Source organism: Lolium rigidum, chromosome 3 (genome assembly GCF_022539505.1).
Source record: "Lolium rigidum isolate FL_2022 chromosome 3, APGP_CSIRO_Lrig_0.1, whole genome shotgun sequence".
Classification (NCBI taxonomy): domain Eukaryota; kingdom Viridiplantae; phylum Streptophyta; class Magnoliopsida; order Poales; family Poaceae; genus Lolium; species Lolium rigidum.
This window is the reverse complement of record NC_061510.1, coordinates 105,522,343-105,540,744: the sequence shown is the minus strand read 5'-3', so window position 1 is coordinate 105,540,744 and position 18,402 is coordinate 105,522,343.

Genomic DNA, 18,402 nt, shown 5'->3' with positions numbered 1-18,402 from the left:
GTGAGCATGTGCCAAGTTGATTCAAGCGGATTATTCAGAGGAGGATACCACAATGTCATATCTATCTATGAATAAAGCAATGCAAGCAAATATTTATGACATGCTACTCATATTAATAAATTGGAGCTAATCATGAGAGATCATGAACTGCTAGACTTTCTTAATTGACATATACCTCACATGAACCAACTAAGAATGCTCACATGGATGAGTATATGTACAAAAATGAAAACAAATAGAGTTCATACCAGCCTCTCACCACAGTCGGATTGTTGTAGATCGTCATTATTGCCTTTTCACTTGTGTAGCTTGAATAATATGAAATGAAAACCAAGCTCCAACCACCGAAGACCGCTGAACTCCATAATGAACTTTACAAACCAAAGAAGAACAGCAAATATTTTTGGTGTTTTCGAATTGGGAACAAGAACAAAAGGAAACAAGCAAACAAAGCAAAATCTTTTTGGATTTTCTTATAGCAAACCAACGATAGCAAATAAAGCAAGATGAAAGCAAGAAATCAAAATAACAAATGGTAAAGAGAAACAACAGAAATATTTTTGGTCTTTTTGTGTTTTAGGAAAGAAACAAAGCAAAAACAAGAGAATGAAAACTAGAAGAAACACAGAAAAGCAGGATGATAGAAATCTGCCAAAACCTGACAGCAGTACAGAAATCGATTTTTACAAAAATCTTCCGTTGCTCCGTTCGAAAAGTGTTCAACTAACGAAACTTAGATAACAACCTGGGGAACCGGCACAAAAATTTGCAACTCAAAATAACGTTCTGGCTGTGCGCACGATTTTTTTTAGTAACAGCCCAGAATCTGTTTTCAGGCAGCACTTCCTCAAATATCATCTCCCTCTCATTAGAAAACCACTCAAAGAAACTAAACAAGTATATACAAGTATCCAGCAACCATAATATGCAAAGAATGAGTGATGCCGGTATACCTCCCCCCAAGCTTAGGCTTTTGCCTAAGTGGAGATCAACCCCAGCGAGGGTCAGGGTTCCACGCCGGCGAATCGTACATGGCGTGATCATAATAAGGTTCTTGTGCAGAAGAATAACGTGGAGGCTCCGTATGACCGTAATATTGATGCGAGGAGCTCGCTGCATCAGATGACGAGTCGAGGTGTTCCTCGGCCTCCTCCGTGCCGCCTCTTGCCTGGTGGCCATCTCCCTCCAAGTATGCATTCAGTTCACCTTCTGTGACTGACCAATTCTTCCTGGAATCAAAGTTAAACAGAACAGGTGCAGGCAATCCTACTAGTTTTTCAGTTTTCTTAGTTGTTCTCCAAGTTTTCTTATAGAATGTTATCTTGTAAAACAGGTTACTCAAGTTAGACGAATCAGAAACAAATTCATGTTTTATCATGGAGACTATATCAAGTTTTTCTACGGAAAGCTGAATATCAAGATGGTGAGGTTCTACACCATGCATAGCTAATAAACGAGAGGCGATGAGACCTCCGCAAATTCCTCCCTTCTCACGGTTAGTAGCAAGTCTATAGGCTATCAAAGCTCCCAAGTTATAAGTCTTATCACCTTGTAATGCAGCAGCTAGGAAAGCTAAATCTTGGATAGATAACTTACTTGAATTCTTTCTAGCAAGAACACACTTGGTGATGAAATAAGCAAAGTAACGAATAGCTGGGAATTGAATACTACTAATTTTACCACCATCCTCTAAGAAGCTTCTTTCATGACAAATCATTTTGTAGAGATTCAAGAGCTCTTGCGGCGATCCCCTCATCTTCTCGCACGATCCCCATTGCGACACTCTAATGGCTGCACAAAAATCATTGAAAGGCAAGTTGATAGTTTTATTATAAATTTTGTACCGAACCATGGGATTAGATTGAGACCAATTGAATGCAAAATCCTGCACTACAGACATGGTCAATTTTGCATTTTGGCATGGTTCACCAACAACAAAATCATTCAATCCTGCACGGAAGATTAGATCCTGAACATCTCGCAAGATTCCTGCACTTCTCATAAAATCCACGCACGGGTAGTAAGCGGGGTATACTCCTTCTTCGCGGTGAACTCTCATGACCTGTTGCACCTCCAATTCTTGTTGGTTGAGTTGGTGCCTACTCCCTTCCATTTTCTGAAATTTTTCAACAAACAATATAAAATTTGATTTGCTGACATATAATTGAGGGAAACTACCATAGGAACTTGCTAGAGTACCAATCATGCATCAAAACTAGTTTCTACCACTTAGAACAAGCATGCAACCTCACTAAACATGTTACCTGCAGCAGCAAAATATTCAAGATATACTCCACTAAACAAAATTCTATTTGGATAATCGGAGGAGTCACATACCGGAGAGCAAATATGCCAAATTTCAGACAGAAATCTGGGCTGAGCAAAGAGATCGAGAAATCTGGAGCTCTTGAGCAAAAACGCGAGTTAGAGGAACCTGGTGCGAGTTTTTTCGGGAGAGAGAAGAGAGTGGGAGGAAGAGTTGATAAAGTGGGGCAAGGAGGGGCCCACACGACAGGGTGGCGCGCCCCCCTTGCTGGCCGCGCCGGCCTGTGGGGTGCCACCCTAGGGTGCCCCACTGGTCATCCCAAGGTGTTCCCAGGTGCCTCGTCGAAAAATAGGACTACTGGTATATTTTTTGTGAATTATTGAAAACTTTGAAAAATGCACATTTCTGGGTGTTAAATTTATTATTACTGGGCAGAAAAAGGTTTTGAAATCTCTAATTAACTAAAGAACTTTGCAAAACAAAAGTGCTACAGCAAGTAGATCAAATGGAGGAAGAAAGAAATGTTGTTTAGCTCTTCTATGCATATAAAATGTATTTGTTAACAAGGGTGATCAAGTCTTGCCACCAAATAAATTTTACATAACATAAGAAGAATTAAACCTTAAATCAATCAGGTTACCTTGAATTGTATTGATATGGATCCAATCACAAGAGTTTGATATTCTTCTTTAGGCTCATATATAGGACAATCAATAGTTCCCACTTTGATAGTTCTCACATTAGAAATTGTATTAACTCCACATGCTTTCTCAATCCTCTTGGGAAAGTAAACGGTATGCTCCTTGTCATCAACATTGAAAGTAACTTTTCCTTTATTGCAATCAATAACAGCCCCTGCAGTATTAAGAAAGGGTCTCCCAAGAATAATGGACATATTATCATCTTCGAGCATTTCCAACACAACAAAATCGGTTAATATCAAGCAGTTTTGAGTAACTTGAACAGGAACATCCTCACATACACCAACAGGAATAGCAGTAGATTTATCAGCCATTTGCAAAGATATATCAGTTGGTATCAACTTATCTAAATAAAGTCTCTTATAAAGAGAAAAAGGCATAACACTAACACCCGCTCCCAAATCACATAGAGCAGTTCTAACATAATTATTCTTTGGAACCTTACCATTGAAAGAATAATTAGCAAGCATAGTGGAAATCTCCTCATTAGGAATTTTCCTTTTGTTAGACACAATATCTTTCATATACTTTGAATAAGGAGGCAATTTAATAGCATCGGTCAAAGGGATTTGCAAGAATAAAGGTTTCATCCAATCACAAAATTTATTATAGTGTTCTTCTTCCTTTGATTTTAATTTCTTAGCAGGAAAAGGCATTTGCTTTTGAACCCAAGGTTCTCTTTCATTACCATGTTTCTCAGCAATAAAATCTTCTTTAGTGTACTTTTTATTTTTAGCATGCTTTTCCAGGTTCTTCTTCAACCTCTTCTTTATCAGGAGTATCATTCTTATCATTATCTTTATCATGTTCATTACCACTTTCAGTTTCAGCATCACAAATAGAAATACTATTAGGATCATTAACAGGTTCAGAGGATTCTACAACATTCTTATGTTTCTTTTTCTTTTTCTTAGATGGAGCACTAATTTCTTTAGTTCGTTGAGAATCTTGTTCAACTCTTTTGGGATGCCCTTCAGGATATAGAGGATCCTGGGTAGAAACACCACCTCTAGTTGTTACTTCATAAGCATGTTTTTCTTTAGATCTATTTTCCAACAAGTCATTTTGAACTTTAGTGAGTTGATCAATTTGAGTTTGAACCATATGAAAATGTTTAACAAGCATCTTAACATCATTGGAGGTCCTCTCCACAATATCATGCAATTCACTAATAGCTCGAGAATTTTCCATTAAATGATTCTCTATTCTCATATTAAAATTATTTTGCTTAACAATATAATTATCAAACTCATCTAAGCATTGAGCAGGAGGTTTTGAATACGGAATATCTTCCCTAGTAAAGCGTTGAAGAGAGTGTACCTCAATCATGGATGAAGGGGGAGTTATCTTACATAAATCTTTTATAGGAGGTAAATTCTTCACATCTTCAGGTTTAATACCCTTCTCTTTAAGAGACTTCTTGGCTTCCCTCATATCTTCATCATTTAATTTAATCATACCCCTCTTCTTCAATATTGGTGTCGGGGTTGGTTCAGGTGTAGACGAATCATCGTGATTCCGGCCTATTTTAGCCAATAATTCTTCGACGTCGTGCGGAGTTCTTTTCCTGAAAACACAACCAGCACAACTATCCAGGTATGCCCTAGACTCAATGGTTAGTCCACTATAGAATATATCAAGTAAATCATGCTTTTCCAAATCATGTTCATGCCGAGCTCTAATAAGAGAGCAAAATCTCGCCCAAGCCTCAGACAATTTCTCTCCATCTTCCTGATTAAAATTATAAATTCTCTGCAAAGCAATATGTTGAGCACTAGCAGGAAAGTATTTTCGGAAGAAAACATCAAGCAATTCTTTTGGACTATTAATAGAATCAGGTGGCAAACTATTATACCAAGTTTTAGCATCATCCTTTAATGAGAATGGAAAAATTTTAGCAACAAAGTAAGTACGCTTCTTAACATCAGCAGAAAACAAGCTACTCAGAGTAGATAACTCAATCATGTGTTCAACAACACTTTCTTTTTCAGTACCACAAAAGGGTGTTTTCTCAACAATAGCTATATGAGATAGATCAAGAGAAAAATCATAATCTTTATCCTTAATGTTTATAGGAGATGTGGCAAATTTAGGATCGGGAGACAGGTTTATATCTAACAGTATGTTCTGCAAGCAACTTTTTAATTTTTCTTGCATCAGTAGTAGCATTGCATTTTTCAATAAAATCATCATCAAGTTCCACATAATCTTCATCAAGATCATCACTAGAGTATTCAACAGACTCAGGTGAATTAACAGGTGTAGCAGCATTTTCATTAGGAGTTTCGGTATTTTCAATTTGTCTAGACCTAGCAATTGTAGCATCTAGAAAAGATCCTAACGAACCATCATTATCAAGCACAGCGAAGCATCATCAAAATTATAAGAGGAATTTTCAGATTCGGTAGAAGTACCGGCATTTGAAGCTTGTGGTGGTGAAACAAGTTTACTTATCACGAGATGGTGAATCAAGAGCAGCAGAGGTACTCAGAGTTGTACCTTTTCTTGTAGTGGATGGTAATATGGCGACCTTAGTATCGCGAGGTTTACCCATGATGGAGAATTTTCAGCGAACAATATCAATCCAAGTGAACTTCCAAATAAAGCTATGCTCCCCGGCAACGGCGCCAGAAAATAGTCTTGATGACCCACAAGTATAGGGGATCGCAACGGTCTTCGAGGGAAGTAAAACCCAATTTATTGATTCGACACAAGGGGAGACAAAGAATACTTGAAAGCCTTAACAGCGGAGTTGTCAATTCAGCTGCACACTGGAAACGGACTTGCTCGCAAGAGTTTATCGAGTAGTAACGGTTTTATAGCGATAGCTGATGGTGAAATAACGACGACGGAGTAACAAAGACAGCAGTAGTGATTATAGTAAACAGCATGATTAAAATACTGTAGGCACAGGGATGGATGAACGAGCGTTGCATTGATGAGAGAAACTCATGTAACAATCAAAGCAGGGCATTTGCAGATAATAATAAAGCGGTATCCAAGTACTAATCAATCAATAGGCATGTGTTCCATATATAGTCGTACGTGCTCGCAATGAGAAACTTGCACAACATCTTTTGTCCTACCAGTCGGTGGCGGCCGGGCCTCTAGAGAATCTACTTGGATATTAAGGTACTCCTTTTAATAGAGTACCGGAGCAAAGCATTAACACTCCGTGAACACATGTGATCCTCACATCACCGCCTTCCCCTCCGGTTGTCCCAATTTCTGTCACTTTGGGGCCTCGGGTTCCGGACAACAACATGTGTATACAACTTGCGGAGTAAGATCATAAACAACGAATATCTTCATGAATCAATAACATGTTCAGATCTGAGATCATGGCACTCGGGCCCTAGTGACAAGCATTAAGCATAACAAGTTGCAACAATATCATAAAAGTAACATCTACGGATACTGGGCACCATGCCCTAACAATCTTATGACTATTACATGACCAATCTCATCCAATCCCTACCATCCCCTTCAGCCTACAGCGGGGGAATTACTCACACCTGGATGGGGGAAACATGGCTGGTCGATGGAGAGGCGTCGGTGATGATGATGGCGATGATCTCCTCCAATTCCCCGTCCCGGCGAGGTGCCAGAACGGAGTTTCTGGTCCCGAGACGGAGTTTTGCGATGGTGGCGGCGTACTGGATGGTTTCTGGCGACCTCGACTTCTCCCCGTGCGTTTTTAGGTCGAAGGCAATAAGTAGTCCGAAGGAGAGCGTCGGGGGCCAGCCGAGGCCGCCACACAATAGGGCCGCGCGCCCCCCTCCTGGGCCGCGCCGGCCTAGCGTGTGGGGCCCTCGGGCCCCCACAGCTTGCCCTTCGGCTCCGCCAATATTCTAGGAAAATAGGACCTTCCGCATAAATTCCGAGGATTTTCCTGAAAGTTGGGTTTCTTCACAAAAACGAGACACCAGAGCAGTTCTGCTGAAAACAGCGTTAGTCCGTGTTAGTTGTATCCAATATACACAAATTAGAGGCAAAACAATAACAAAAGTGTTCGGGAAAGTAGATACGTTTGGACGTATCAGCGTCCTGTGGATGGTGTCAGACATCTTCGGCCACGAGGATGGCGATACTGCTGGTCTTGGCCCAGGGAACCTCCTACGCGATGGATTTGGAGCTTTTGGCTTTGATCTCTGCGTCTAGCCGGGCTAGCGTTTCGGCGATGGTGGTGTTCACTGGTTGGAGAGGTGGTGGCTTGGGTGTGCTGTTGGCCCTAATTCGGTTCGTCTTGGACTTGTTGGAGCTTCGCATCGGTGGGTAGGTGGTGATGGTGCGGTCTTGGCTGCGGAAGATTGGTTGAAGTTCGTCACCGGTCAGCTCGGGTAGTTCAAGGTGGAGGTTCCTAGGAGAAATCCTTTTCCTTGCTATTTGGTCAGGACTGGCGATGGCGACACCCGCGGGTGCCGTTGACTTTCTTGGAAGCGTCGTTAAGGGCTCCTCTCGTCATCCCGCAGCATTGCCTCTTGAGGGAAACCTTAGATCCTCGGGATCAGACGATGAAGGTGCTTATGTGTCTTTCTCCTCGTTGGGGCATCGTTTTGGAGTGGGATTTGACTTGGGGACTAGAGGATGGATGGTTGCTGAGACGGCTCGCTTGGGGGCTCTACGTGTAGTTTTGCAACAATGATGCGTCGAGCAGAGCTTGGTTCACGGTTTGGGCTTCGATAGTCGTTTACTGGCGTGTTCGATGGATCTTCTCATGCTTCTTTATGTCACTGTGTGGTAAGATTTGCGGTGGAATGTACCCTGCGGCAATGATGACCAGCAACCGGTGGTGTCGCAGAGGATTCGGTCGATGCAAGCCCAACATCGTTTTCTTGTGATGCTCGCCGGCCAAGTTGGAGCTGTCTCTCGTAGGCATGTGTGGACGATTGTTAGCATTTGGCCATGTCGATTGGTGGTTGTGCCCAATATGATCATGTTACATGAAAATATTGGTGCACTTGTATCGGTTTTTGGCCGGGTTTTTCCACTAATAATCGGCCATCTTCATCTTTATGAATGAAAATGACATGTTTTGCCTTGTTTAAAAAAAACTAGCAGGGTGACCCGTGCATTTGCGCGGCTTGATGTCTTTTTCTTTAAAGATATATATAACACATTGACATTGCCTTTTAATATACAATTTTTTCTACTATTAAGTATGTATAATAAAATTATAAATTATTGTAAGACATCCGTGACAAATAATATCATACTACATGTAATTGACCAATCTAATTATCATCTTCAGGTATAAATTAACAAATTTTGAATGCACGAACCATTTCAGTGTGCTCTAACATCAAAATATAAAATGAACCACCTTTCAATGATCGTCTTGTTCCGGTCTTCAGAAAATATAACAACTAAGAACCAACTCATAATATTAATGCCTCATATCCAAATTTCTTGTTGTTGTCTCACCTCATGATAAGCCGAACTGCTCATATTATTGTAGTTTATTATATTACCAGGGTATGTAATATAATATATTTATTAGAAGTGCAAGTTAATCACAAAATTGTCAACTTTTCTGTCTTGGTCGCTCTCACTCGTGTTCTTAGTCTGCTGGCATGCTGCATTGAAAATTCTCTTCCATCAAGATTTTATTATTACTATTATTTTCGATTCAAAATTCTTTATTTTCTAATATACTTTTGTATTTCATAGATTAATTCAACTACCAATTTCCAAAAAAATGCATTTTGAAATTGAGCTTTTTGTGTACTGTATATAGCATTCACATAATTATTTTAATTTTGAAATTTTATATAATTAAGATTGTATTCCAGCTAAGAGTTTTGATTAATAATTTAGACTATATGTATTTTGACTGAAACCGATATGTCGTCAATTCGACCAAAACAATACACCTTTTCTATTTATCTGTTTATCTCATCCGGCATAGGGATTTTCCGTGTGTTGTAAAGAGATGGGTAATTCTTTTTTTTCGTGAACATGTGTAGAATATGTTCTCTGATATTTCTTAGGTGGGAACATATAATTATATTGTGAAATAAATTACGTATGGACCAGTTTGGACTTTGAAGTGCCATGCATCAATGTATTACAACTTTTACTATGTATATACAAATTAATGAGAAAATGTCTCCAGATTAATACATCCAAATAGCCCCATGTCTTATGAACGTTGGAGAATCTGAAGTTGCGTCCTGTTGTATAAAAATAATTTGACAATTTTTGTGGGCACCATCATCACATATATGAACAATTTAATCTCACAGTGCAATTTTTTTTAAAAGAAATTCGTACTGCAATTGGCATATAAACCAATAAAGAGAAAGACATACCTCCGTCCAGGATTTAATCTCGGACGATCAGATTGCTTGCACTGTAAAACTGAAATTTGGGTGACTTAATTTGGCCAATACCACTCTCACGTCTCATCATGGTGGCACAAAGGTTATACTCAGCAATTCAGCAATTAGTCTCATCAGGCTAGCTGTTGTCACTATTGAATTCTCATCGGCATTCATATGCTTGTCCTCGGTGGCCTCCCATGCTGCAAAATTCACAAAAGAAATTGTAATCATGAACTTCAATGTCCAAGAGACATTACATATATATAAGATTAGTTCTATCTCGATCAATTGACGCCGGACGATCAGATTGCTTGCACTGTAAAACTGAAATTTGGATGACTTAATTTGCACAATATCACTCTCACGTCTCATCATGGTGGCACAAAAGGTCATGCTCAGCAATTCAGCAATTAGTCTCATCATGCTAGCTTTTGTCACTGTTGAATTCTCATCAGCATTTACATGCTTGTCCTCGGTGGCCTCCAATGCTAATCATGAACTTCAATGTCCAAGAGACATTATATATATATATATATATATATATATATATATATATATATATATATATATATATATATAAAGATTAATTCTATCTCGATCAATTGACGCCCCGCATGCAAGTAGTGCAATCAGACTGCATGAAGCAGGTCTGGCATGGAGCAGATTTTAGATCGATTCTAGATCAAACATTGAAGCAGATGACGACATGGAGAATATTGAGGGCGATAGACGCCGCGCTGGTTGGGACGGTGGGTGGAGGAGGTTGAGCAGGAGATGTTTTTCCACGGGACAATTTTTTCTCTTTGGGGCAGATTTTTTTTCTCTTTTTTCCATCGCAATGTACTGCTGTTTGTAGACGCGGGGGAGAAGTAATCATGGCTGTTGTTCCTTAACTGATTATGCCTAGCTAATCTCTACCACATGGTGAATATTGAGGGCGATAGACGCCGCGCTGGTTGGGACAGTGGAGGAGGTTGAGCGGGAGATGTTTTCCCACCTGACAGTTTTTTTTCTCTTTGGCGCAGATTTTTTTTTCTCTTTTTTCCATCGCAATGTACTACTGTTTGTAGACGCGAGGGAGAAGTAATCGTGGCTGTTATTCCTTAACTGATTATGCCTAGCTAATCTTTACCGTTAGTTGTTTTAATAGATAGATAGATAGATAGATCCCAGACCAACGGTCTATCAAACTGGGAGTGTCCTCTGCCTTACGAATTATATGCGAATGAGTGTGGATCGGTGTGGGTATGTCGCGTTGCACAGGGTGAAACATTGTACCGCTTGGCTTTTATGAAGTGAGTGCTCCCTGCATATGTAAATGGATGCGAGCTTTTATCAGTTTTGCAGTCCAGTGTACAGCATGATGTAACCTCTCAGGCCACAGGATTCAGAAGTGTCGACTGACCAGCCATGATTAGGTCATGATTGGAAATAATGGGTTTTCCTTATTGGATAGCCAACCATACGTAACCAAGTGTGGACCTTTGTAGGAATACGTACCTACAAGCGCTGATATATTGCATTCCAATACGCTATACCTAGACTTAGTACTAGATAAAGTTGAGTCAATTTTAAATAATTGATGGAGTAGTACATAAAAGGTTTATATTCTTACACACTCTTCTGAAACCCCCCCCTACTCCAGTTGCCAATGTAATTGTGAAGATCACGGCAGTGTCCGCAACCAACATGAGTGCTTTATAAGGGCATCTTCAGGCGCGACGCAAATGGACGCTGACCGTTTGCGTCCGTCGGGCCGAAAAATGCATCTGGTACCACCTACAGCGGGAAAGTGACCGGGCCATCCGCAGCGACGCAAATCTGGCCCAAATATGTACCTCGGATGCGTCTCTACGGATGATGCGCGGACGCGCAAAGTGTCCGCTCACGTCTGGCAGACGTTTCGTCAGGCCCGCCTGGCAGCGACCCTGCGTCGATGCGTCTTCTCAAACGCGCCAGCGACTGGCGCCGCTGCGTCGCTTCGGCAGTATGCGCCACGTTAATGGCCATGCCTCGGCTGCCGAGCGGCCGCAGCCTTACCTCCACCAACCACGTTAATGGCGATGCCACGCGTCCCGCGGCCATCGCCTGCCTCCGGCCTATATAAAGAGGGCGCGCGTGCTTCTTCCTCATCCACTCCTCCAAACAAACCCTAGCCGCCACAAGCTCCACCGTAGCGCCGCCTAGCTGTTCCTGCGACGCAGCCAGGCCCGCGAGGAAGTCCATGGCGGGTCCTGGTGGCCGGCGAGGCGGTCGAGGCCACGGCCCTGCGCGCCCCCGGGGCTGGGGCAGGGGCCGCTGTGGTGGAGCAGCTACGGCCCCACACTCATCGTCGCCTGCGCCATCCTCTTCTTCGCAGGAGGACCGCTGCTTCGAGTTCCTCCTCCGCATCGACGACGATCCACTTGGCATCAAGCGGCTCCCGGACAAGTTCGCCGAGTTCGTCGATGGCGTCGAGGCGGCGCACTTGCAGCTATGGGAGGCCAGCTGCTACTTCTGCCTCTGGACCGTGGAGGTCTTGTTCGACGGGAAGGGCTAGATGTACCTGCACACGGGGTGGGACAAGTTCGCCCGCGACCTCGCGCTCGAGCCCGGCTGCCAACTAACCTTCCTCTACGAGGGGGACAACGGGATGATCGTCAAGGTGTTCGACGACATAGCCTTCCGTAGGCACTACCACACCGGCGAATCCGGCTCGAACACCGATAATTACAACTTAGAGTGTTCTTTCTTTGCAGCGAATATGGTTACGGGCCAGACGAAGCCAGTAGTGTAGGTTTCTGGTTGTTCTTCCTTGGTAGAACTAACAAGGGCACCGTCCCAAGCTGGATTTTCCAGTTTGGGTGACTGGGTGTGCCCTCGAATGTTCTTTCTTGGCAGCGAACAAACGGAAATCAACACAACTGGTTTCTTTTTTAAAAATGTTTTTATTTGTGTCAACCATGGTTCAAACTATGTATTAGTTTGTGTAAACCATGTTCCAAACTATGTATTAGTTTGTGTAAACCATGTTCCAAACTATGTATTAGTTTGTGTAAAATAATGTTCCAATTTGTAATATTTGGAACTATGTCCAAGTGGAAAAGAGAAAAAAAATGCAAGTAAAAAAAATGCGTCATCCCGCTGGAGCCACCCCAGACGGAAACGGGCGCGCGGATAAAAACGGTCATTTCAGCGTCCGCGACGCGACGCAAACGGACGCGCGCTGACAATAAAATATGTCGCACTGTAGATGCCCTAACCTCTGCCCTATTTTTCTCACTCTGGAGAGCACCAGCAACACCTTTTATCTGGATGCGGCAGCCTCTGAGCATCTCCCCATCTTAATTGCGATAGGGATGCTCATCTGAAGCCTAGCTCGTGTCTGCTCTTTGGAGCACACACAGTACCGCTGGGAGAGCTCAGTCTCCGTGGTGCGTGGCTATTGCTAGCTAAGAAGGAAGGCTCCTCTAGGTGACAATGCTCCCCCAACCTTTCGCTAGGGCAGGGGTGCTGTCTAGCTTTGCGGGAAGGAGTAGCTTTTGACCATCCTGCAACACTGCACACACCACGTTCATGCCATATGTTGTGTCTCTCGGCATGCTAGCGCTTAGCAGCTACCACTAGAGTATTTTCTTCTGCATCAATTCACGAATCAGATGATCGATCTAATCGATCTAAATGTCCAGGTGTAGGTTCACGGTTGTACTTGAGAGAGAGAGTGTGTGTGTGTGTGAGAAAGGAGAAAGTTGACGTTGTTAGAAAATATTTCACTACAGGAATGGACGCATACGCCGACGGCCAGCTGCCCTCAGCGTAGCCACGCCTGGCCCTCAGCATAGGCTACGCCGACGGCAGCCCTCGGCGTATGGCGTCGGCGTTTAGGTCCCTCGGCATAGACAATATTGCCGTCGGCGTAGCCCGGCCCTCGCCGTAGACCGTCGGCATACAAATTTTAAAAATTTGAATTTTCATTTTTCCAAAAAAAATTCAAAAAAAAATCGAAAAAAAATATTTTTTTTATATGCCGAGGGCTTTGCCGTTGGCATAGAGTTTTAAAATTTTTCAAATTTTAATTTTTTTACACCTTTTTTTACACCTTTTTTTTTACTTGTTTATCTTTCACCCATACACTTTTAACTCTAAGTACACTTAATCCTAGGTCAAATTACAATCATGGTTAAACTCCCCAGCCGGTCACCCATCCTCACACTACTTCAACCTCAGCACGCTTAACTTCTTGGTTCCATCCGGATGAGCTTCCCTTAAAGAATTGACACCTTACTGATCTTTACTATTAAATGGGAGTTGGTCGTTTGACACTCAACGCACTTTGATGGTCGTCATTCAGAGCATCCTGGCCGTCAAATCACCACTGCACCGTTGGATGAAATTGTTAGTCCGCCCTCCTTCGCATGTACAGGTCCCGTTAATTAATCAATCATCATCATAAATTTGAACTTTCCATCTTTCCTGCCCAGCGGGCTCGTGAATCATTCCGCACATGAAGCACTTAAGGAAAGCAATCACATCTTTCAATCAATCTTTATGTTAAATTTCTCGTTCCAATAGCTAGCTTGCAGCAAACATCAACTTTGCTAAACTTGGAAGGCTATCACAAGGAAAGGAATTAACGTAGCTAAATATGTCTATCTTTATTTTCCTCGTTAATCTCGTACAATTCTATAGGAGAGCCCAACTACAACAGATTTTTCTTCCGATTATTTCGTGATTCTCTTTCAATGCTCCGGGCTGATAGGCGGGATTTGATAGATTCTTTAGTTGCAACATCGATAGACCAACAAACAAACGTGCGTTGGTGATCTTCACCACCACCATACGACCCCGGGGCCTCACGCCCTTGCCTGTCGTAGGCTGCCGCGCGAAGCAGAACGCAGAGGGCCCTCAAACATGGCGACGTTGTCATCCGCCAGGAGCGGTAATGCGGCAGCCGCCACAGGTCCTTGCCACTGGCTGGCATGGTCGACAGTGGATCCCCATGGACGTTTGTGTCAGGTGCTTGTTTACAGACAAATCAAGAGCATTACGATCTAGCCAAAACATTACGAGAAGTGCCCCCCGCGTCGCCCTCCTCTGGCGGCTCGGGGGAAACCCTAGCGCCCCCCGCCGCCGGCCTCCCTGCCCCTCCTCCCTGCCGCCGGCCCTTGCCGCGGTAGCGGCGGGCCCCGTTCCCAAAGGGTGGCGGGGATCCTCCGGTCGCAGCGTGCGGCGGAGCTCTGACGCCGGGGCGGCGGCCCCGGGCAGATGGTGGAGGGGCGTTCGTCAAGGCAGCCGTTTCACGGCGCAGCGCGGCGCAGGAGGCGGCCTCGGCGGCTGGGCGCGGCGGGCTGCAGCGGCGCGGTCCTGGCGCAGCTGGAGGGGCCGGCGGGCAGAGCGGGCCACCCGGGCCCGATCTGGGCCGCGAAGGGCGGCGAGGCGGGTCAAGGTGGTGGTGGCGGCTGCTCGCCGGCTTCTCCGGCGTGGTGTAGACGGCGGAGGTCGTGCTCTGGGCGAGGCTGCGGGGAGGTTTCTGTGCTGGAGCTCGCCGGCGTTCGTGGGCCAGGGCGGTGGCCCTGGCCAGTGGCGGCCCTCCCAGGGGCGTGTTGGAGTGCTGCGGGAGGTTGGGGTGCCCGTGAGGGGCACGGTGGTGCTTCTGCCAGCGCCCGGAGGTCGGCCGGCGGTGCAGTCCAGGGCTTGGTGTGGCGGCCGTGGTGGTTATGGTGGTTGAGGGAAGGGAGGTGGTCTGGCCAGAAGCATGAAGTAGGATGGCATGATAAGCTCCGGGCTAATGCCTTGTCCTCGGTGGCTGGCCGGCCGGCAGCTGGCCGAGGTCGGCGATGGCGACGGCTTCGGGCGCCGCTTCCTTCTTGAAGGCATCGCCGAGGTGATGTTTTTTCATCCTATCTGGAAAAGCTCCGGGGTAATCCCTAGATCCGCCGTGATCGGTCGATGGTGGTGCTCTTGTGTCGTCTTCCCTCTTGAGGGCATCGATTTGGAGCTGCTTTGGTCGGAGGGACCCGTGGAAGATGGTTGGTGTTGGCGTCGTGGGATGCGTGGCAACGATGACAATGGTGAGCGGATCGGAGTTGCGGCATGTTCTTCGTCACCCCTGCCATGATGGTGAAGTCGGAGCTGCGAGGCGACTTGTGGCAACGATGCCACTTGATTGGTGCTTGCGTCGGTGCAAGGCTTGCAACTTTCTCCTATGAAGGTCACGGTTGAAGTCGGAGCTGCCTCCTCCTCGACGTGCTTGGGGGTCGACTGTTTGGCATAGGCTCACATTGGCTCCAGTGTCGTTTGCGGTGAGGGTCTCGGTGGTGGTCGTCTAAGGTGAAGTCGGAATCGCTGGCTCGTGGAGGAGTGACGATGATGACGCTCGATGACATCCTCATCGATGGCTTTTCTTCTCGATGGCGTGTGTGCTCCGTGTGGGTAGCCAGGTTGGCCGGGGTGTCCAGTGTGTGTTGTTGGTTTTCGCCCAATTTTCTCCTAAAAATTGAGCACTTTCTTCTTAATTAATGGATGAGGCAAAACTTTTGCCTTCATTTCAAAAAAAAAAGAGCATTAGGATCGACAAGTACCAAAGCTTGCAATCTCAGTATTCTGTCTCTTTCCCTTTCTTGGCACGTATTTTTTATTGTTTTCAGACCAATTATATTTCTCTCTCAATCAAGTGCTCATGTTCAGCTTCCTACAGGCTGAAGACAAGGTAGATTACTGATGATCATTATGGGCGTGGCGGTGGGGGTTTTCTCGGCAACTGACGTTGTTGGGCTCGCCGTCGTGTATGGTACGCGACAGGCTGACTACTATGTGTGCCTCTAGCTCGTTTGTGCATGAGAAATCCCAAGTCCAAGCAAGCCAACCTGTCTTTATTGCTTCTTTTATTAGTTGTTGCAGACCAGCAGCTTGATGAAATGTCAATAGGAGATACGTCCGTCATTTTCCATTAGTTCCATGGTTACATGAGCAAATCTGGCATTAAATTTAATGGGATCTCTTTAGGTACGATGAAACCTGTCTGATTTTCATACAATAGTAATCTGCCATACATGACGAGATAGTGGTTCAATCCAGCGATGCATGTCCATCGTCGAACAAAAATCGTACGAGAATGGCTGTACGCATAGCACGGCTCTAAATTTAATGATTTTAATTTATACTGATTGTTCATGTGAGTAGAGTCCCAGTTTTAACTGCAACTATTTGGCATTGAACGCCAGACAAATATCCGATCCATGACCATGCATTTACTTTTGGAATGTCTTTTTTACATCTTACCATAGCTGATTTACAAGTGGTTCATGAACATGATCACACATTTTATTAGTTTATGCTGATCCTCAATTTACCGTGATGCATTGGGCCACCAGTATTTTCCACTTGTGTTCTTGTTAGCTTTGTCAAGTTAATCTTGGCATCACCATACATATTATTTGGTAAGAATTTTACGATCACTTCATTAAGGTTCTCTTTCACCTGCAAAATTTACCTAAGAGGTGTTACCACATACCACACTTTGCTGGTTTGGCCCCCATCCGCCTCGTCGACCACTATATATGCGGGTGTTTTGGTGATTTGGGCTGCGGTATGGATACATTTTCCGGGCCAGACCACCGATGCGGGATCTGGTCTGGCCCAAAAAACGGCCGCAACCCCCATATTGGCCCGCCGCCACGTATCCAGGTTGATATGGGGGATCTGCTAGAGTTGCTCTTATTGGCTTTGTTTCTGTTCTAGCTCATAACCAGTTGCTGAAATTTCTGCCTACTGAATTTCTAATGCTGTCACAGATTATTCCAGATCCAGCAGATATAATGTCATTCCCCATTGTTGGTGATGCTGAAAATGACCACAACTCCCTGGATCTCCCGATAGCAACCAAGCATTATGTGTCAATGCCAAACTTTTGTATGCCAAGGTTAGTACTTTTGTTAAACCAGCTTTGAGGAAATAATCCCTAAATATAATTCAGTGTTCCCGCTGTCTTTTTTGGCGAACCATCAAATAAAGAAAAACCACTGGAAACCATTGCTTACAGTTTGCTACAACTCCGGATTATATCATGCACCTTTTGCGCATTTAGTAAGCTTCCTGCAATATCTCTGTTCTGGTAATTATATGACATGCCTCATATTTAGTCGTGATAAAATGGTTGGAGTTAGTATGTTTGCAAAGTAAGCGCATTTGGGACCAACTTCTATTTTGAGATAGAAGACAGACTGGAGTTACTCTCAAGAAGCTTAGCTTTACTGGACAATGGTAAGTTGATAACTATTTGTAGTTTATTTTACTGATTTTTACCATAGGATAAACTCAATTGGATGTACCATGCATTTGAACCATTACATTGTATGAATGCCTTTGCAGGTCATTAGATAACACGTAAGAGGTATTCTCCTTTATATCACATCTATATTCATATCTATGTCATTAATTGCCAGTGTGTGCTTCCTGTTGATGGGTTTTTTTTTAATCATAAGCCTTGAAGTCTCTTGGTGTTAGAAGGATTCATGATCTCCATTTGTTAACTTGAACTTATTGCTAGCCGCTAATTCAACAAGCCTGCATAATTTATAACTCTTGTCAGATCTTCCACATTCAGATCTCCTCTAGAGCATTTGAAGTTTAGATATTTACAACAATTTCAGAAAACAACCACTATCACCACAAATATGTCAAAATACATAAGAGTTGTTTCTAAGAATTAGTTACCGTCTTTTACTGGTGTTTCTAAGAATTTGAATGTGTTCTTCAACTGCAGTCATTTTTTGTGCTAACATCCTGCTTTTATTTGATATATCTTAATGTAAAGATATGATGTGTTCGACTTGACCACATCGGATGCAACTATTTAAAGTTGTCGTTATTCCACAATATATATGTTCTTTGTTGTGAATGGACAACAAGATGGGCTGCACTATTCTTTGTGTGAAGTCACCTGCCAGAATGGATGCACGCGCGACTTTCAGTTGGACTCAACCATTGCAGATCCCTTAAGCGTGCTATGTAAGAATCGTGCTGATGCATCTGCCACCGGAACCATATGCTATTTTACACTTTTACTCCTTGATGAGCATATGTTTCTATTGGTTCTCTTCTCGGACATATTATAATGTACTGCAACTGATCA